At 37.3% G+C, this 21,654-nt stretch overlaps 1 protein-coding gene across 5 annotated transcripts in view; it reads right to left on the reverse strand.

Annotated features, from left to right (window-relative positions):
- Positions 1–21,654, reverse strand: part of ATXN1 (ataxin 1) — a 214,203-nt gene that overhangs the window by 77,464 nt on the left and 115,085 nt on the right. For all 5 annotated transcript variants that reach the window (XM_087707423.1, XM_087707427.1, XM_087707426.1 and 2 more), the window contains one exon: positions 14,111–14,188. The gene's annotated coding sequence lies outside the window, so the exon portion shown is untranslated. The remainder of the gene's footprint in view (positions 1–14,110; positions 14,189–21,654) is intronic.

The raw sequence follows: 21,654 nt of genomic DNA on the forward strand, positions 1-21,654 counted from the left end.
CTGCGAACTTGGTAAGCCCCATGAACTCCCTCATCCAAGTCACTGATAACAATGTTTAACAGCACAAAGAAAAAGGTAAAGATAAAGGTTTCCCCTGTCCAGTCATGTCCAACTCTATGGCATGGTGCTCATCTCCAATTCACAGCCAAGGGAGCCAACATTGTCCAAAGATGCTTCCATGGTCATGTGGCCAACATGACTACACACTGAGGTGCATGGAACACTGTTACCTTCCCACCAAAGTGGTACCTATTTTTCTACTCACATTTGCATACTTTCAAACTGTAGGTTGGCGGGACCTGGGACAAAAATAGGACCTCACCCCATCATGCAGTATTTGGGTCTCAAATTGCCAACTGTTTGGTAGACAAGCCCAACATCTTAACTGCTAAGCCACTGCATCCCAGGCTCAGGAACAATAGCAAAAGCTTATATACCACTTCAGAGTATTTTATAGCCCTCTCTAAGCAGTTTAAAGAATCAGCATATTGCCCCCAATAATCTGGGTCTTTATTTTACCGACCTCAGAAGGATGAGTCAACCTTGAGCTGGTGATGATCAAACTCCTGACAGTGGGCAGTGTTATTTATTTATTTTATTTATTGAATTTATATTGCTGCCTATTCACCCATGGCGACTCAAGGCGGCTTACAGACTATAAAACCACATTTAAAACAATAAAAACTAACAAAAAGAATCAAATAAAATAATATAGTACAATATCACCCCCACCCCAGTGATAGGAGAATAGAACAATTAGTAGCTCCCCCCACCCCAGTGATAGGAGATCACACGAGACATTTAATAGGTCCATCACGCTCTGGGTTCCCCAGGCCCGCTGGCAGAACCAGATCTTCAGCGCCTTCTGGAAGAATTTTAGAGTGGAGGGCCATTCTAATCTCTTGGGGAATGATGTTCCAGAGAAAGGGAGCTACCACGGAGGCCCTTCTTCTGGGTCCCACAGGTGTATCTCTCTCAGGGATGGGACCCGCAACATTCCCCGTCTCCCCGCTCTGATGGGTAGAACCTGCATTCTAACCACTGCAACACCACAAAACAGTTCTCCATTTAATACTTCCCTCCAAGCTGAAGCAGAACCATTAAAAACACTCATTTAGTCATTTAGTCAACTGTGAGTATACACAGTATATCATATTCTAGGTAGGTTTATTATATCGTGTATATAAAGGAATTTTGAAACTACTAAATGTGCATATTAAAACTTGGTAAATTTTTGAAATGTATTTAGTATGCCCCAAAAACCAAAGAAGCCATTCACAACAGTGATACAGTTTTACTGAAATTCACAGGACTGGAATATGAATCCACTGAACAGGACGTTCACTTGTTGCAACAATCTGGGGAGAAACAGAATGCAGGAAAATAATGTGGCGATAAAAAGTGGATGTCAGCTCCGGTCTCTTAAGTCTTCTTGTCATCATGAGTTGAAGGGAAAAGCTTAAAAAAATTTTTTCATTGGTCTTGTAGGATTTCTACATGATTTACTGCTCAAGAAAAACGAAGACTCAAAATCATTGGGCTAGTCTACACTGATGGAAAAGTCTCCTAGTTTCAAAAATGATCCCCCACTTCATGAAAGCCAAAAAATGTTGATGAAAAAAAGTAAAATTGAGGTCCCTGTCCTTCTCCTTCACATGTGTAGTAGCTTGCTTAGAATCAAATATTTTTCCTACACCTAGACCAGTTCAAAAAATTTTGGAACCAACTCTGTGGGTGTGGCCTCATTTGTGGGAGTGGCTTGTCAGCCATGTGACCTGGTGGGAGTGGCTTGCCGGCCATGTGTACTCTCTCTCTCTCTCCTTCTTTTTCTCTCTCTGTCCCTTTTTTCTTTTTTTCTTTCATCTCTCACTCTTTTTCTTTCTTTCTTTCTTTCTTTCTTTCTTTCTTTCTTTCTTTCTTCCTTTCTTTCTCCTTCTCTCTCTCTCTCTATGTCAGTCTGTCTGTCTGTCTGTCTGTCTGTCTGTCTGTGTGTGTGTGTGTGTGTGTGTGTGTGTGTGTGTGTGGCAGTGGTGGAACCTCTTCTGTAGGTGTGGCCTGCTTTCCAGGTCCACTGGTGGAACCTCTTCTAACCGGTTCGGTAGATTTGACAAACCAGTTCTACCGAATAGGTGCAAACTGGTAGGAACCCACCTCTGATCTAGACAACATGTAAGAAACAACATCTCCTGTATTATGTAGCCCCATTTTCTTTTAAATATATATTTTAAAAAGAGTAACCATTAATTACATCTATCTGTAACATACATGAATATCTGTAGGTGAAGAAAAGATAGAGACTACAGCTTGAAAAACAAGAAAGAACTTCTGGGGTCCCAATTCTGTTTAAAAATTCTTTTTCTCTTATTGTTCCGTTCCCGTCCCCGTCCGTGTCCCCCCCCCCATATTAGCTGCTGGCAAAAAGATATAATTTAAAAGAAGAAAAAGGAACAAAAGAGACAATAAATAAAGCTCCCTGCCTCAGTGGGAGTACAATGTGGTAAGATTGGAACACAACATGGAAGCTGAACTTGGTTTGAATTCCCAGGGAACATTAAGGTGAGGAATTCAATAGTGAGAACATTTTCTGGTCCCTTTCTTTCCATAACAGCCTCTGTGCCACATCCCACATTAAAATTCCAACAAAGATTTTGAGGACTCAGATGGCTGCAGCCAGAAAGGAAAGCAAGGAGAAATTTCCTATAAGAGTCTAATATATTTCATACCCAAATGAACAAATAGAATTTTATACAAAGAAGAATAAGAGGGGAAAAAAGGGGGGGAAGATACTACTGAAAGATTCTTTATTTATTTTTTGATACACAGCTAGCCTGCTTGTCCCCAGCAGTACATGAAACAGCAACCTGCAAAGATTTATTTCAGTAAAACTCAAATATGATCCTATACTAAATCACATAGTGCGGTGTTGTGGCCCAGCAGGAGCCGTTGGAGCTGCCACCAGACTCTGACAGCGAGGGGTCCTATGAGTCGGCTTTGGAGGACCCTGCACAGGGTTCCGACTCCGAGCAGGGCGCAGAGAGGCTGGTTGGCCACCAGGAGGCGCCTGAGCCTTGGACCACTGGGGAGGAGACAAGGGAGTGTGGTCCAGACGTCAACAGTGGGGAGTTGTTCTAGATGCCCGGCACCGGAGAGCTAATAAGCGTAAGGAACAATTATGCAATTACAGGAGATAATTGCACTCAGCTGGTGGTCATTAGGCTGCTCTCCAGACTATAAAAGGACTGCTTGTGCACATGCCCCTTTTGCAGAAGTCAACGCAGGAACTAATGTCAGAGAACATTATTGTGAGCTTGGCAGGCTGGATTGCTGCCACGGCTTATCTGTGCTGGATTGCTGCCCAAGCTTGTCTGTGCTGGTTTGCTGCCAAGGACCTGTCTGTCTGTTAATTAAATGCCGTAACTTATCTTTGGCTCGGAGTGTGTTGGTGCGGGACAAGGGGGGTAAGAACAGTACGGGTCCTCGACCTATGACTACAATGGAGCCCAAAAATTTCAGTTAAGTGGGACAGTTGCTAAGTTAATTTTGCCCCATTTTACTATCTTTTGTGCTACAGTTATTAAGTGAATCATTGCAGTTGTTAAGTTAGTAACACAGTTGTTAAATGAATCTGGCTTCCATGTTGAATTTGCTTGTCAGGAGGTCTCAAAAGGAAATCACATGACCTTGGGACAGTTGCTAAGCAAATAATTACCTCCCAAAGACCCATTAGATCACACAGGGTTGGCCTCCTCCGGGTTCCGTCTACTAGCCAATGCCACCTGGCTACTACCCGGGGGAGGGCCTTCTCTGTGGCAGCTCCGGCCCTCTGGAACGAACTCCCCGCAGGGATTCGGACCCTCACCTCTCTCCAGGCCTTCCAAAAAGCCTTCAAAACCTGGCTTTGCTGGCAGGCCTGGGGTTGATGAGTTCCCCTCCCCTCTCGACTCGACTTGTGTGGTTGTGTGATTCTTGCTTATTTTAATTATTTGTTTTCTGTTCTATGTTCCCCTTTTCCCCTTTTGAGTTGTTTGCCGCCCTGAGTCCCTCCCGGAGAAGGGCGGCATACAAATAATAAAATTCAATTCAATTCAATTCACCTGGATCTTGACCACATGACCATGGAAATGTTGTGATGGTCATAAGTGTGAAAAATTGTCATGTTACTTTTTGGTGCCATTGTAATTTTGAACAGTCACTAAATGAACTGTTATAAATTGAGGACTACCTGACTCTCTGTAAACTGCTTAGAGAGGCCTGAAAGGCCTATGAAGCGGTATATAAGTCTACTGCTATTACCTATAGATCCCACAGCACAATTTCTGATTTATGTTAACGCCTACTTTAGACACCATATCTGGACTAGAAATAGGAACAGATAATAAGCAAGCAAGTGACGTATCAAGAAAAAAAATCAAATTATTATATTTTAAATAAATGTTTGAGATTACTATTTAAATTTTCTGCAATTCAATGAAGGCAATACAATCACCTTGAATTCTAAATAACTACAAAACACAGCACTTTTCAACTTTTAATTCCTCCTCACTGCCAAATTTTAGACTGAGTTAGAACCATGCCTTCATGAGAGAATACATGTTTAAAAATCCTGCTAATGCCTGTGTTTAAAAAACCATGTCCATCTACAACAGATTGAAAATCCCACCAAGAACTATTTAAAATAGTAAATAGTAAACCAAGCAAACTGAAAAAGAGTTCTTAACTAACATACAGCATAGCCTATTACCAGGATCCCCGAGTGACAATAATGGTGTTTGAAATGTTAAGCATTGCTGTTCACATTATGTCCAAAAGGAGTATATTTTTTTCCCTTGGATGTAGTTGAAAGGCAAGGAATGGTTCTTCTAATTAATATTATAACACAGATTTTTAAAGTGAAATCCTCAAAACTATAAAATCCTTAAATCCTTAAAAACTATAACAATTAAAACAATAAAAAATAGCAGAGCAGCAAAACAGCAAAATTTTCGAAGGCCCTGGAAACTCAGAAGATTTGGCAGTAAAGTGGCATCTGTGAATGCCAGAAAAAGGACTGCAAAGACCAGCATCATAAACAGAAAAGGGAGGGAGGAGTAGAAGGAAAGATAGGAAGGAGAGGAGAAAGGAGAGGAATAGGAGAAAGGGAAAGGCAGAGGAAGAATGGGAGGGGATGTAAGAGTAGGAAAGAAGGGAGGAATGGGAAGAAGAGGGGAAGGGTAAAGGGGAGGAAGGGGAAGGAGAGAAGGGAAAGGAGAGGAGGAAGGAAGGAGAGAAGAAAGAGAAGAAAGGGGGGTAGGAAGGAGGGAGGGAAGGAAGGAGGGAAGGAAGGAGGGAGGGAAGGAGGGAGGGAATGTAGGAGAGAAGGAAGGAGGAAAGGAAGGTGAGTAGGAGAGAAGAAACGAGGGAAGGAAAGAGGGAGGGAGGGAAGAAGAAGTAGGACCGTTGTAAGATAAGATGGATCTATGGGATGTTAAGAAAGCAATCTTCAAGTATATTGTCAACTGTAGGGAAAAATTGTTATAAATACATATTATTAATAACAGTTATGAGATCATATAATTGTGAATGTATATATGAAATCGATTAAAAAAAACATAAACAGAAAAGGTCCCTTCATGGCCCAATCACCTCCCTGACCTCTGAAAGCACCAGAAAAGAATTTGTATTTAGATTGTTATCCTATGGGCAAGCTTGTTTGAGAGAAGGTTATTAGAACGAATTGCAAGTCTTAAAAGCATTGAAAATAAAAGTGGTGGGTAGGGCCTAAAAGTAGTTGGCAGCTGCTGAAGCTATTTAGAACTGGTGAAATGTTCTTTTTCCCCTCTATGTCTATTAATCTAACATAAACATTCACAACCTTTGAAATAATTTTCAAGGTCTCAGAGAAAATTGCAAAATATGTAAAAGCTTCACAGCACAATTCATTTGTAAACTACACAATTCTTATTTTACAACGTTTACAACAGAAAAATATTAAAATTTACAAAGCGTAAACATTCCTAGCATATTGAGTACTAGCATTATACATAGTGGAAAAAAATACAAGATCAATAGGGTTTCTTTTCCAACCATATAACCCAATTGAAAAAGGCTGTAAATTTTCTTTTTAGCTGATTCAGATAAATTCACAAACTTGATTACAAGTTTGAAAAGGCAATGTGGCTCCACCTGCAATCAAAGCCTCGGATCGGAAGGCAGCAGGGGAATGGGAGGGGGGGATGGCTGAGGAGCTGCTTTCAACCCATTGGAAAATATATCCAATCCAACTTCTGTGTTTGTGTTTGTTTGAGAGTGAATGAGTGAGAGAGGGATCCAACTTCTTTGTGTGCCTGTGTCTGTTTGAGAGAGGGGGGAGGGAGGGAGAGAGGGAGGAAGGAGGGGGAGGGAGAAGAAAAAGAAAGAAGGAAAACTTATTTCGCAAAGGAGAAAAACAAATGCTATCGCTTTAAATCGGAACTGAGCATGCCTGGCATTGGAATTCTGGGAGTTGAAGTCCACAAGTCTAAAAAAATTTGAAACCCCTGTGTCAGTGCCTCACCAGCCATAAACCTTGCCGCACGTCACTGTTAGAAACCAAGGCTATCTCCAAAACCCAAATTGCATTCAGGCTGCCTGATTAGAATTTAAGAGTAGTTGATTTTTAAATAATGACTATAATGTTTATAATGTTTTACCATGTTAACATAATGAGAGCAGAGGAGACTACTTCCTCCAGATAAAATGAGGTAAAATAATGTGCTACTATTCTAAAAAAGGCAACAGTTTAAAATACGTGCACAGATTTCAGACATATTTAATTTGAAAACAACGAAGGCTTTTAAAAAAAACAGAAATCTCTTCAGTTACCACTCTTGTCATTGTTGTCATGAATTGCAAACTCAGACTCCTTAAACAAGTAACTGGCATTAAATTTTGGTAATCTGGGAACAATGGAGCAATGTAGAGAAAATGTCATTATCTAGGAGTCAATTAGCAGGCAGGAAAGCTGAAGAAATTAACAAAACTGGGCTTTTGTGTATGGAGCTAATGAAGATATTTTCCCTTATAAAAATGCAGAATTTCCTTGTGTTGTAAAAAATGAAATACCTTGAATAGCTCAGGTTCTTTTCGGAGTCTTAACAACAGCTCTTCATAAAGGACAGTAAAATTATAACTCACTTAATCAACATTCAATTCATTTTATTCTATATACCACTCAACCATGTGGCACTTGTTGATAAGAAAGTGTCAGAGTTGAATTTTGCACCTCACTCAATTATACGGAAGCTGTCAATTTCTTTTCACGAAAGCTTTATACTTTGAAATCATTCCCTATGTGCTGTGATTAGTGCACTCTGAAACCTGAAGACTTCTCAAATTCTTGTTTGAAAAATGACATATGCAACCACACTTCAAATTTAGAAGAAAATCCTTCTTACTCTGCAATCTCATCAATTTTACAAAAGCATTGCGTCTCTCTTTTATTACACCTGACAGTTAATCTATATTCAGAGAGATTTAGCTCAAATTGTAACTAGATACTAACAAGAAAAAGCATTTTTTTTCTCTTAAAAACAAAGCCATATTTTTTATCTTTTAATATACAAGAAAAGGTTTACAAATCAGAATCACTGATAGTGCGACTATATACATTGAACCTTACCCACAATTCATTAAATATTTAGAATCTTCATTTGGACAGTACTATATTTCATTGTAAACCTTGCTATCATTTCGAATACCGCAACCATATTTCCTTACACTGCTGCGATTCATTAGTGTTATTATTAGCCATGAAGACTTCTAAGCAGAGAGAACCAATTTTACATTCCCTGGTTCATTTTGGTTTTGTGCTGTTGTATTATTTAAGTGGCTTATTTTATAGCGCAACAGTGAATAGGTGAGAGAGAGAGTAAAAAGAAAGCTCTTTAATCTCACTTATGATCAAGAGACAATTTATCTTTCTCCAGCATTTATTCTTTTGCTGCTTCCAACCTAGAACAGCTACGCAAACACAACAATGTGCCAATGACTACACAAACCATTACAGTAATATTTGACAACTTAAACTGGAAACAAAACACAAAAGAAGAAAATTAAACAGCTCAAACTGTTAAGTTTTAAGATGTTACTAATAAGCCTCTGTGTCACCTGCTTTTTATCTCTGCATTTAGGATTGGATAAGGAAGGATTTTATTTCTGCATACTGGAAGTGCATAACTTTTACCATCCAACTGTTTTGTTTACACCATGTTATTATTATTATGGTTCAGAAGCATTCTAGTGTGCGCTATCATGGCAAAATTAACTTGTCAGAACTTTTAATTGTTTTACTGCTCATAATGAATCACAGTAATGTTTGGCATACAGATTTATAATATCTCGAAGTTTACCAAAACCAACAGTTTACAATGGGAAATCATTCAGAGTTCATGGGAAAATTTTCAGTGGTGTTTTTATGTTTAAGTGGCTATCAATTAATCCAACTTTGAGGTTTGAAGGGCCTATCTGCAATGTTCAGGATATATCTTTTTCACTTTCGCCTAAAGTAGCTATTGGAGGAGGAATGTTGGTACATTCTTAACATGGCTATATGAACAACAAGAGCCGAGGTGGCGCAGTGGTTAAATGCAGCACTGCAGGCTACTTCAGCTGACTGCAGTTCTGCAGTTCGGCTGTTCAAATCTCACCGGCTCAGGGTTGACTCAGCCTTCCATCCTTCCGAGGTGGGTGAAATGAGAACCCGGATTGTTGTTGGGGGCAATATGCTGACTCTGTAAACCGCTTAGAGAGGGCTGAAAGCCCTATGAAGCGGTATATAAGTCTAACTGCTACTGCTATTGCTAACAATATAACCTGCTACACACCAATGCTTGGTCAGAATGTTCCCTTTTATACCCCTTTTGCAGTACGTTCCTGTTCTGAAATGTTCCCTTTCCAGCTAGCAGAATTCAGACATCTCCCATATACAACCTCTTAGGCCAGGGATGGCAAACCATGGTCCTTTTACGATCTGTGAGCTTCAATTCCCAGAATTCCTGAGGCAGCCATGCTGGCTCAGGAATTCTGGGAGGTGAAGTTCACAGATTGTAAAAGGACCATAGTTCCCTACTCTGTGTTAGGCAAATAGCATATTTCATATTCTTCCTGTGAAAGAGATGCTGCCTGCCATGTAGAGGAAATGATTCACCTCATATTTGTTCTTTTCAGGCGTGACCCGTCAAAAGCGCGGAGGACAAAATCGCGCTCGACGAAAGCGCGCATGTGACGTCATCACAGCGCGATGAAAAAAATTAAAAATTGAAATAAAATTAAAATTAAAGCAAGCCGATTCACATAAAGGTAAGGGTTAGGTTTAGGGTTAGGGTTAGGTTAAGGGTTAGGTTTAGAGCGTTAGCGTTAGGTTTAGCATTAGGTTAAGGGTTAGCGTTAGGTTTAGCGTTACGTTAACAGTTAGGTTTAGGGTTAGATTTAGGGTTAGGTTAAGGGTTAGGTTTAGGGTTAGGTTTAGGGTTAGGTTTGGGGGGGTTAGGGTAAGGTTTTAGCTTTATTTTTACATTTTTCGATCACAGCGCAATGTTTTCATCGCGCTGTGATGACGTCAAGTGCGCGCTTTCGTCGAGCGCGATTTTGTCCTCCGCGATTTTGTGGTGGAACCCTTTTCAGGACCTAAATTGCTTAAGGCAAGGCAGAAGTTGCCAGGTTGGAAAAATAGTCCTCCCAAACAGTCTTCCACGCTATTCCAGAAGTATGTGGGCAAGTACAGAGAAATTAAAAAGCAAAAAGCATTGTCTGTTAAAAAAATACTTTCTGTAGAAAAAGGTAACAAGTTCAATGGACAACTTCCGTTAAGATTTTTTATTTCTCCTCATTGTGTTTGCGCTATGTTTATCTATTGTTAATCTTTGTATAAATTAGGAGCTGGATTTTTAATGTTCAGCCTTGAACATTAAACATTCAACCATAAATATTTGTAAGATTTACTGTCTCTATTGGGATGTTAGGGATATAAAATTTATATTAATCGATGACTATTTTGTACAGTACTTTATCTGAAGTATTATACTGTCTTCCTTACATATCTGCCTTTTTATCAGATTATATTTATGTTTAACATAAATGTCCACAATTGAACATTTAATGTTAAACAGAGATTTCTGTATTTTGTATTTTATGATTTTGTAGTAAAGTGTGAATCTGGTTATCTAAAATTGGTCTATCAAAGAAAGGTCAAATTGACTAACCACTAAGTTCTGCAGCCAGCAAAAATAAAATAAAATATTTATTCCTCCCCCTCATTTTTGCCTTTTAATTACCAGAAAGGCAACATAAACAGTGGGAGATTTAATTCCCTTGCAAATTGAGGTTGGAGACAGTGAAGAATGCTCCTGAAATAGGAGTGGCATTGCAAACTAAGATGTCATTAAGCTTGATTCAAGAAATATTGATCTTAAACCAGTGGTGGGTTTCAAAAAAATTTGGAACCTCTTCTGTAGGTGTGGCCTGCTTTCCGGGTCCACTGGTGGAACCTCTTCTAACGGGTTCGGTAGATTTGACGAACCGGTTCTACCGAATAGGTGCGAACTGGTAGGAACCCACCTCTGTCTTAAACCTTCTGCCTAGTCTTTCTCATTGAAGGGGAAATGTTTTCCGCCCCCCCTGATTTTATTATACATATAATATGCAGCATAAGCCAAAGAAAATCTTTTCTTCCTTCCAGTTCTAAACTCATTCCTGGGAAACAGGCAAAGCATAATTTTTTGTTCCCACAATTTAAAATATCACACAAGGAGAAAAAATATGGATTTCAGCATTTTATTTCTAATTAGGATTGAAGCAGAACTATGTGATCCTATATTTTAATCTCGTTTATCACATATCAGTTCATTGTTTACCGCAGCAAAGTAGCAAGTAAGGTCATTAAACTCTGGATCTATAAAATACACTGATTATCATCTCACAACTTGTGATTCAATGTAGCACAATTAATAGATGCATCTAGAAAATAGCATAAAGTGGAATGTGGTAGATAGACTTGAATAATGTTTATATCAAAGATAGGCAAACTTTGGAAGACTTCTATCTAATATTTAGTTTAGTGCTGTGCAGAAGTATATCTTCAAAAAGCAAGGAAGAAAGTATTCAAACTTTGTCTAACAATATCTGAGGCAATTCCTCATAATGGAAGACAAAAATAAAATATGAAATTTTGCTTGTCTTTGAGCTATTTCCTAGACATGATTTTTTTAAACTGAAAAGCATTGAAGAGTTAACAGGAAAGAAACCCATTTATGCAAGAGTAACATCAGTTGGCCATGCGTCAAAATAAATATTGCACTGGGCAATCTATTTTCCCTTTGCTGCAATAAATGAAATATTTGTTGATATAGCAAACTCATAATTTTGAAATTGGAATTTACTTGTACATAAAATATGATTCCTAATTTACTACATTCAGGCTTTGAAAATGCTGACTTAATAATGTGCCTGAGGGACCCAAGCTAGCTGCACACACAGCTAAATGTTACAACAAATTTTAAGATACAGAATAAAGTTCTATTACTCAATTCTACATATGAGAAAATTGAAAAATAGCTGCGCTTCGTAAACCCTTCCATTGGATAAACAGCCTTCAAATTTGTATAAGATTCAGGCTGCATAAAGACAAATTTGTATATTACTTTTTCAACTCCTTCTCAAGTAAAAGGTATGCTAATTTATAATTCCAAATAGCTCCAGAATTATTTCAAGAGCCGAGGTGGCGCAGTGGTTAAATGCAGCACAGCAGGCTACTTCAGCTGACTGCAGTTCTGCAGTTCGGCTGTTCAAATCTCACCGGCTCAGGGTTGACTCAGCCTTCCATCCTTCCAAGGTGGGTAAAATGGGGACCCGGATTGTTGTTGGGGGCAATATGCTGACTCTGTAAACCGCTTAGAGAGGGCTGAAAGCCCTATGAAGCGGTATATAAGTCTAACTGCTATTTCCATAATTCTACATTGTACATTCATTTAAAATAGTATTATAAGTTTTAACCAAATGATGTAATAGAATAGTAGTGTACAAGGTGAGCAATTAAAAACCTGTTGTCTTACTTATGAATTCATCTGTAGCATTAAACACAATGTTATCTCTCAGCCTCAAACTTAAAAGTTTGAGCACTTAAAAATTTGGGAATACTTTTTCTGACAATATATATTTATAAACTGAAATTTAAAAGTTAATGTTAGAAAAATGAATATTCAGCCCATTACCACTTGCACAGTTGTTTAATTACAAAATTTATTTCAACCAGTGGTGGGATTCAAATAATTTAACAACTGGTTCTCTGTCTTAATGACCATCTGGGTAGGTGTGGCTCGGTGGTCATGTAACTGGGTGGACATGGCCAACTCAACGTCACTCACATCGGTGGGCGCTTAGCCTTAGCTGTTACAATGTAATAAGGGTTAACCAGAGAGGTAGTTTCTCTAAGCAGGACATTAAAGATGAGGCTAGAAACACCACCAGAATATTTCCTTCCTGCCTTCCTTACAGGATTAGCCTTGTAAAGTGGGAAAAAAACAAAATAAGATTTCTTCCAACAACCAGTTCTCCGAACTGCTTAGAAAGTTAACAACTTCTGAATAGATGCGAACTGGCTGAATCCCACCACTGATTTCAACCACATTTATAACAGTGCTAAATTACTAGATTTTGTGTTCAATAAATAATTTTGAGTCAGTTACAAAACTCTTTTTAACGCTGATACCCAGTCACATGATATCTTCATCTACTTCCTGGTCAGAATGTAGAATTATACACAAACTTTTGAAGAAGAGGGTCTTTCATATTACAACATGATATACAAGTTCCATTGCTAATTGACAGTGCAGCTATTTTTAAGTTTATATTGGAAGTGAAGGGGAAAAAAGAATAGTTTATAAAAAAAGTTAGAGCACCAAAGAGTCCTGGTGTTTCAGCCACTAATTTATAAATCCAAATACCTCCAGACTAAAGAAAATATAGAATGTGTACCAGAATCACAGGCTTAAATTTGAAGAATAAGAACAAACTTCAGTCCTCAGTCCTGCAAATCTTCTTGGGGGAATTCAAAATAATAAATTCAAAGGAATTTTTTTTTAAAAAAATTAAGATATATATATAAAGATACTAGAGCAGTGTTTCTCAACCTTGGCCACTTGAAGATGTCTGGACTTCAACTCCCAGAATTCCCCAGCCAGCATTCGCTAGGTACCCTTCCTAGTTCTTTTAGACCTCTTGGTGGTGTTCAGTATCATTGATTATGGTATGCAGAGGAGCCAATTTTTCATGTTCACAAGAAAAAAGACCAATACCAGATTAAATCATTAACAAAGCAATAGACAAGCAGTCTGTCCTTCCCAAAGAGGATTAATTCCCAACCATTACAGTGCATGGGAACTGAAAGAAGTGCAAGAATTTGAACCTTCAATTAAGTATAAACAGGTCTTGCAAACCATCAATCCTTTCAACTCTGTGTTACCAGCTGCTGCTGTTCAAATAATAATCTACTACCTGAACTCTCTTTCAGAGAGATCAGTAGGTCAGTGTTAACAGCACCATTTATGTAAGAATGCAACAAGAGCATGTGGATATTCATATATCATACTCATTCTTCGATTTCTTGTACTTAAAAAAAAAATAAGATGGCTTGCAAAGGTCATAGGTTATTGGGTTGAATTTTTCAGTTGATTTTAGACATTTGCTGAGGTTCTTTAGAAAAGGGGAATCAAAGGCAATTAGCAGAGATGCAGAGATTAGTGTTCCATGCTATGAACGAGAAAAAATGTCACTGCAAAGAGTTGTTTTGCTTCTATATCTCAGTGATGAGATCTTATGAGGCTTCAGGGGCTGTAAAAATATAACTGGAGCCATACAAAGTGTGTGCCCTGCCTTCTCAAGAGAAAAATACATATCCACCCCCATGACTCTCACATTAAGTCTTTGTGTAGGTACAGAACGACAGCAGTGTCACAGATTATGTATGTTGAATTAGAGTAAAATTCTTATAAAGAGTTTTTTTCACTTCTAATTTGCTCATCATTATTAGGGTTAGATAATGATATTTTCTTGGTAGATACAATTGTTATTAAAAGAAGGGAAATGTGTGCATGCTTACCATATCACACTGAGCAATCTTCTTCAGAATTTTCTGCTTGGTTTTCAAATATATCTGCACACCATCAGCTCTTCTCACCTGCAGGAAGAAGATAATGTAATATTACCTTATTTTCTTATTTTTTACTACCTTGTAAAGGAACAAAGCATATCAATGAGTATCGAATTATTTTTCTTCATGTAGTAATGGCTATTGCATTTGAACTAAAATTATTCTTTATTAAAAATAAAGGATTTTTAAGTGGGTCATAATTTCTTATGATACAATTATACCATAACAATTTAATTATTGACATAAATGATTAAAAAAAATCTGAACAAGAATAAAAGAGTAGATAAAAATAACATAAAAATCCCTGGAAGACTTGAATATGAATCATGAAAAGCACTGAAAATACATGTACAATTAAGTTTTGCAACTGTTAGAACAAAAGAAATATTTTTTGCTTGTTCTCTGCAATAGTATCCTGAGATGCATTGGATATTCACAGTACAAATCAAATCAAATCAAAGACACAGATCAAATGCAATTAGGTACTTTCTTGAATGCTTGATCTTTTAAAACCCAGATAGAACACAAACCAGTAATGTTAGCCGGTATTGCTAATTCCTCACTGCATTATTAGTAGTTATGGTCTCTGAGTTTAAATACTGATGCTTTGGAGTGATGTACTCTGTGTCACCATGCATGGTGAGATGAGCAGCATAAAAATTGGATAAATAAATCAATAAAAATAAATATGAACCTCAATCCTCTTTGTTTGTATATTCGGGAAAAAATTCTCAGCCAGCATTATTAGTACCTAACTGTACCTCAATATTTTTGATACTCTTATAGCAGTACATTTAGATAGAACTGTTACTAAGTTCATTTATTAATAAGGGATCTTTTTACATCATCAGTGTGCTTAATTACTGAAAATTCACCCATTTTCTGCCAATACATGTAATACATGCAATTAGTTCTAGTTTAACATAGTTCAATTATCCTGCTGTGCTCTTAATATAGTTTCAAAAAGCATGTAACGATCATTTTCTGTCCATGGAAATATGCAAGGCAATTTTCCGCCATGTACACCCTTACTTGAATAGAATTACGAGCAATTTTCATAGTACTTAGTTCCATGTAGGCATGCTTAATTGCCACACCAACTGATTCAACACTTCTCTTCACATTTCTCTCCATGTTCATTCAATGCAACAAAAATTTCTATATATAATGCTTATGAATGTTACAATTTTGTTTCAAGTAAACGGAAACAATCTTTATGCAGGAATTATGACTGAGACAGTAAAAACACAAAAAAATGATGAAATATCAGATCACTTAAAAGCACTGTCTTACTCATAAGAAAATGCTGTACCTGTTGAATGATAATTAAACTGCCTTCAGTTTGCCACTAAATTAAATATTATTATTAAAGGAACATTTTAAGAACCATGTTCTTACTCCTATTATCTGATATCTCTCAAGGTCATTGCCTTTGGTAACTTAATAAAAATTACATCATTCTTCTCTATCCATCTGTAGAATTACCTCATTGATCAATAATAATGGTTCATGCTTGCAATTACCATGTTATTCATGATAAAAACTATTCCACTATTAAAAATAAAATACGTGGTTCACAAATAAATCAATCTTTTTAAATTATTTATTTTTCAATGAGGCAAAATTTATTTTACACTCTGTAAATAAATAGGTAAGTGAAAAGTAGACTACAGTTCATGTTTATGGAGATTCTCAGTCATCCAGATTATGGTTGTCCCAAAGATGCTTTTTCAAGAGACAACTGTACTTTTTGGTTTTTCTTTGAAGGCGTTTTGCTTCTCATCCAAGAAGTTTCTTGGATGAGAAGCAAAAGTGGGAAATGAAACATCTTGAAAGAAAAACCAGAAAGTCCAGTTGCCTCTGGAAAAAGCACATTTTTAGATGGCAGTTACATCCTAAAAAGCTGGCTTCTATGTATCCGAATTTACAGCCTAAATGTTGGAGATGTGGTTCTCTCGATGCTACATATTTTCATATATGGTGGACCTGCCAAAAGGTTAAGGCATTTCGGATAAAAATATGGTGGATTATGCAAAATATCTTTAAAAGAAGGATAAAGTTTACTCCTCAGTTATTTTTACTAGGTATAAGTACTGACTTTACAGTGGTAGAGACTAACTTGATTCTGCACCTAATAATGGCAGCAAGACTGTTGGTGGCGCAATACTGGAAGAAGGAAGACTTGCCTACAACTCAAGAATGGACATTGAAAGTTACAAACTTAGCCGAGATGGCTAAAATATCGGCGTATCTTAAAGATCACTCAAATGAGAGATATAAACGAGACTGGAAAAAATGGATTGACTATATACAAAATAAATACGGGACCAAGAAATTCCAGTTAGCCTATGCTTAAGATCAGGAATGATTTAAATTGTTTAAAGTTAGCTTAGCAAGAAGAAGCTAAGATCAATGTAGAGATGTTATTAATTTCTTTATTTCTTTTTTCTCAATAGATTTTAGACTGTGTTTGTTAAAAATCTATACTGTGTATGGGTTCTGGGAAGTCGGGGGGGAGGAGGGGGGGAGGGGAGGGGGGGAGGGAGGGATATATCTTAGGCTAGACATGATGTGTTAGATCTCAATGCAATGTGACTTCACATGTATACTGTTTTTCTCTAATTTTTCTTTAAAAATAGGATAAGCCAAATACATTAACATATAGTGGAAATACACCGAGGGGAGGAGGAGTAGGAAAGAAGAAAGATGGGTAGAGAGGGATGGGAGAGAGGGTGGGGGGGGGAGGCGAAAGGGAAGGGGGGGAGCGGATCTGGAGAGAGGAGTGGTAGAGGGCGAGGGGAAGTAGGGCAGAGGGGGATGATGGAGGGAAGATAGAAAGTTGGAGGGTGGTGGAAGAAAGAGGTGTATGGAGAATGGAAGAGGTATATTGGGCTTTTATTTTCTGGGGCATTGTCGACAAGAGGAATTGATGCAATTACTGTTTAATACTGTATGGGGTATACATGTGAGTGTATGAAAATGAAAATAAAATATACTAAAAGAAAAAAAAAGCACATTTGTAGAGTTTCCTCAAAGCAAATAGTCTTTGTCAGACTGATTTGGATACAATACCATGACACAGATTTTTTAAAAATTAAATTGAAATAAGCCCAGTCTTATAACTAGAGACTTTCCCAAAAGAACTTCAGTTAAAGAGTTTATTGAATATTGTAAACCATCATCTAATTCCATTTCCTTTGCCCTGTTATACATGTCATACTAAAGGGTCAACATATTAAGTTGATACACAGGCAAACTTCTCTGGCCCAACAAGTAACCAAAATTAGCAAGACCGCTCTTTGGAATGCTCAACCTGCATAATTAGCAAGAAAGAATTAATTTCTATATTTACGTTCACTGGAGAGGAAGGGATTACAAGAGGCTAATATACTGGGATGTTTGTATAGTGTGTTCAGCACTGCCAGGGCCACTGTAATACTTTAGATCTGTATTCTTCACTGTGTGCCTGCTTATTCTCTTGTAATCTCTTCCTCTCCAATTTCTCTATTCTGCAAAGGAGAAAAAAGAAAGAAAAACATCAGGTAAGGAATAGGACAAGGCATACAATAATTAGCATCTGACTGAAGAACACTGCAAAGGGCATAACTTTGAATAATCACTGAACAAGAATGACAGTTAACAAGTGAGGAGTAGCTGTAGAGTATACTTTTTGTTAGATTTCCATAAACAAAACATTTTCCCATATCATAAGAATTCATTGAACTGTTCACTGTGTAATCATCTGTTTTAAAATATTATGTAGTTAATACAAAATATTCAGAATATTCATAAGAATGGTATACAAGAAGCAATGATTACATAAAACTGAAGTTCCATCCCATATTCATCATGTGATTCCCAGGCTAGAATAAGGTGAAATCATTCCCTTAGTACATTCCTACAAATTCTTTTCTTCAAGCTATTACCATTTTTTTTTTTTGCTGATTTGCACAATCACACCCAGCTTATTTCAATAGCTAATAAAGGTGAATTTATCTTTAGTTTCAGGCTTGAATAAGGAGCACCCTATATGAGCTATAACACATTTTTAACATGTAATTATGAGTTACTTGAAACACTCCTATTTGTACTCTCTTATTCTCCTTCTTAAAGCTCAAATTATTGAGAAGCAAAATTCATTCAGAAAGCATTTCAGGCTTTGAACAAAAATAAGATTTTATTGCTAATGAAGTATTCAGGCCAAGAATTAGCTTTTACATTTGGAGGATGTCAAGCATTTCAGAAACAAGTGACTAAAATTAAGAAGCTGATCCCCAGTAACTGTTTTGTTAAGAAAAAAAATCTTTATAAATGAATGCATATATAATAAATATAATACGTCCAATAGTAATAGTAATAGTAGTTAGACTTATATACCGCTTCATAGGGCTTTCAGCCCTCTCTAAGCGGTTTACAGAGCCAGCATATTGCCCCCAACAATCCGGGTCCTCATTTTACCCACCTCGGAAGGATGGAAGGCTGAGTCAACCTTGAGCCGGTGGGATTAGAACCGCTGAACTGCAGATAACAGTCAGCTGAAGTGGCCTGCAGTACTGCACCCTAACCACTACGCCACCTCGGCTCTTGCAAGAAATTTGGTCCATGCAACCAAATAGGTTACTACTTGTTCTGGTTAAGTCTGAAAATGCCTATTACTTCGAGATGAGCCCAGAGTTGTTATTTGATCTGTCCAGTCACCGGCCTTAGTGAAATTTGTAAGGAAAAAAAGCTTGGGATACAGAATGGGAGTTTTCCTTGTGGCCCATAGCTTCCTTTGTTCCCTTCCTCCCAGGAAATTTGCAAGCAGATCTTGAGGAGGGGTGGGGGAGGGCTTCAAAGGGCTCTGCTGAAAATCATGAGAAGGAAAACTGTACCAGTCTATATTATATGTGGAAAGGAGGATTACCCATCAGGTCATGGAATTTCTAGTACTATTTTTAAAACTTACAGAACAGATTTTTTTTTTTTTTAAAAAAAAGCTCTTTCTAATGGTTTCTCTAATAGAATCTAACTACCTCCAAGATGGCAATCTGTCTGACAAATGTGGTGATATTATCAAGAAAATTACTCTATTTCATACTTAACAATCTAACTATTCTCAATGGTGGTCCCTAGATTTTCACAGCTGATCATAAGATAAGGGCAGCTGATACAACTGAAAACTTACAATTCCTCCTTGCAATGCCTCTTTCAATTTTTGACTAAGGTCCATCAACTCCTAAAATACTTTCAATTATCAGTTCAAGTGTCCATGAATCTGATTTGTACAGAAATGCATTTACTGTATGATGGCTAATAGAGGCATTTTCCATATGACTCAGCCCAACCATTTGGGTGTTGAGTTGCACAGTACTCAAGATTAGATCACTGCCCATAAGAAGATGAACTAACTCACATGATAAATGCATTTAGAGTAATTGAACATATGTAGAGTACTTACACAGGCAAGCAGTTTATCTGTGGTTGCTATCATATCCGTTTCAGTCCTGAGACCAAATAGCAAGGGAGTCAAATAATGCTTTTACCGCAGCTTATATTATTCATTTCTCAAACTGAGAATCAATCCACAATGTTCTTCTGTCCATAAAAGTGCAAAAGTTAACATCTCATTGTTTTTTAACTTCACTTACTCATCCGCACATTCATTCCAAGTTTTTTACATTCATTAATTAAACCAACATATGTTAACTAAATGATATCCACATTTTAGTCTGAAAATAAATCCCACTTGCACAGCTCCCAAAGCTATTAGCTATATAATCAGATTTTTAGTAAATGTGCTATAGACTAATTTAGCCAACTTCCACACTTCCGTGCCTATATCACTATCCCACTGATGATGCTTTTTATGTACTGTGTTGAAAGCTGCTGGCTTTTGAAAACATTTGTAAGAAGTATTGCATTCCGACCATTACAACAAGACTAATGAGAAATTTGCTCCTAATTATAGCACTATAAAATGATCAACTCAACTTATCAAAGGGTGTGTGTATGAGTGATTGTGTCATGTGATGGTTTTGCCAGAGTGTTTAATCATCTGTTCAAATGCTTCCCGATTTGGGAAAGTCCTGTTCTTGTCTCTTGTGAAAATAGCAATAGCAATAGCAGTTAGACTTATATACCGCTTCATTGGGCTTTCAGCCCTCTCTAAGCGGTTTACAGAGTCAGAGTATTGCCCCCAACAATCCGGGCCCTCATTTTACCCACCTCGGAAGGATGGAAGGCTGAGTCAACGTTGAGCCGGTGAGATTTGAACAGCCGAACTGCTGAACTGCAGTCAGCTGAAGTAGCCTGCAGTGCTGCACTCTAACCACTGTGCCACCTCGGCTCATCAAATTAGGGCACTGCACTTGGGTTGGGGAACCTGGGGGGGGGGGGATTCAGTTTCATATATTGTGTGAGGGTCTGACATAGTACGTTCAGTTCAGATTGTTTTATATATTATATTAATTACTTCTTCAGTTCAAGAGTTAGCAAATTTCTGAGGGACAACAGCTGAAACTCATTCTTCCAATGATCTGCAATATCAGACATGCCATTACAGGAAGTTTGTTGATGTCAGACAAAAGAGTTAGTGTTTTTCTGCATTTTTATGGATGAGAAAGACAATCCAGACATTGATGATACAATTTTGGCCTTGTTTGGAAGGTTTAAGGGTAGAAACTCTAGTGGATTGCCAGGATCTTTCTGCTCTTATTTCTTCCTTTATTTTGGCGAAATAAAGACTTTCTCTATTGAGTTTCAATAGTAACATCTTAGGGTTTTGGAATGCCTACGGGTGTCCTCCTTGCTTTACATAATAGTGTATTATATATAAAACAGTGATAATAAACACCAAGTTTTTAACTGCTACATAAGCTACTCATATTAGATCATTCTAGAATAAGCTAGAATAAGAATAACCCTTGTCAAAAAGTGTGCTAGCCCAGAAAAACAGATTGTCAAGAGATGGTAAAATGTTTAATTTGGTGGGAAAGCTTAACTTTTTAAAAATTATTTTTATTTTTAAAATAAATTAAAATTATTATTTGTTTTTGCATTGATTTGGAATGATTTCTCTATCAGCTCCCTGCACAGGTTGCTGTGCTTTAAAAAAAAAAAAAACCTCAACCATCTCTGTCTTTGATGATAAAGGCAATATTTTTAAAAAGTGTTTCGTAGTGAACCTGCTGAAACTAATCAGGTGAAACCTATAAAACAGTCTACCATACTTGTTGTTTTCTATTTCATTTGGCCAATAAAGGGAAGCAGTTTTAAGAGTTTCGATTTCTCCATTACAGGCTGTTCAATGTTTGCATTCAAAAGTTTAAACTAAATTGTTACATTAAATTCTCAAATTCAACTGGGTTCTGTAAGTTTCACAGAAGCTGTATTTAGAATATTTATTCAAAAAGAAGGCAAGGTCCTTCAATTAGTATACCTTAATATTTGGAAGGCTATGGCGGCCGAGAAGTTATTTAAGACAGATGCTGCTGACAAAGAAAATTTGCAGG

This window comes from Thamnophis sirtalis, unplaced genomic scaffold, assembly GCF_051295495.1.
Source record: "Thamnophis sirtalis isolate CommonGarterSnake01/CBP01778 unplaced genomic scaffold, rThaSir2_p1.2 scaffold_2, whole genome shotgun sequence".
Classification (NCBI taxonomy): domain Eukaryota; kingdom Metazoa; phylum Chordata; class Lepidosauria; order Squamata; family Natricidae; genus Thamnophis; species Thamnophis sirtalis.